Source organism: Aspergillus sydowii (genome assembly GCF_001890705.1).
Source record: "Aspergillus sydowii CBS 593.65 unplaced genomic scaffold ASPSYscaffold_23, whole genome shotgun sequence".
In the NCBI taxonomy this organism is placed as follows: Eukaryota; Fungi; Ascomycota; class Eurotiomycetes; order Eurotiales; family Aspergillaceae; genus Aspergillus; species Aspergillus sydowii.
This window is the reverse complement of record NW_024467881.1, coordinates 59,408-59,764: the sequence shown is the minus strand read 5'-3', so window position 1 is coordinate 59,764 and position 357 is coordinate 59,408.

The following is a 357-nucleotide window of genomic DNA, read 5'->3' as shown; positions in this document are numbered from 1 at the left end:
CTCCCGCGTATATTCCGTTTATATCGGCGCCGTAGTGGTCTAAGAAGGTCGTGGCGATATCCGGCCGGTTGTGGACAGCTGCCCAATACAGCCCCGATGCTCCTTCAATTTCCACATTGTACCTGAAAAGTGCAGATTGAAAACAGCTGCGAGTGGCACGACACGTGCGACACAAAGCGTTGAGTGCCTGCCGGTCAAGATACTCCCCAGTCATGTGAAGGATCTCGAGAGGGAGCCTAAGCAGGGACATCTGTTCCGGTGACTTCAGCATGATTTCTATATCAGTGATGGNCAAAGAGCGTACTTAGTCTGATTGCGAGGCAGTATGTCATTGTAGGATATCTCCAGGAGTTCGAC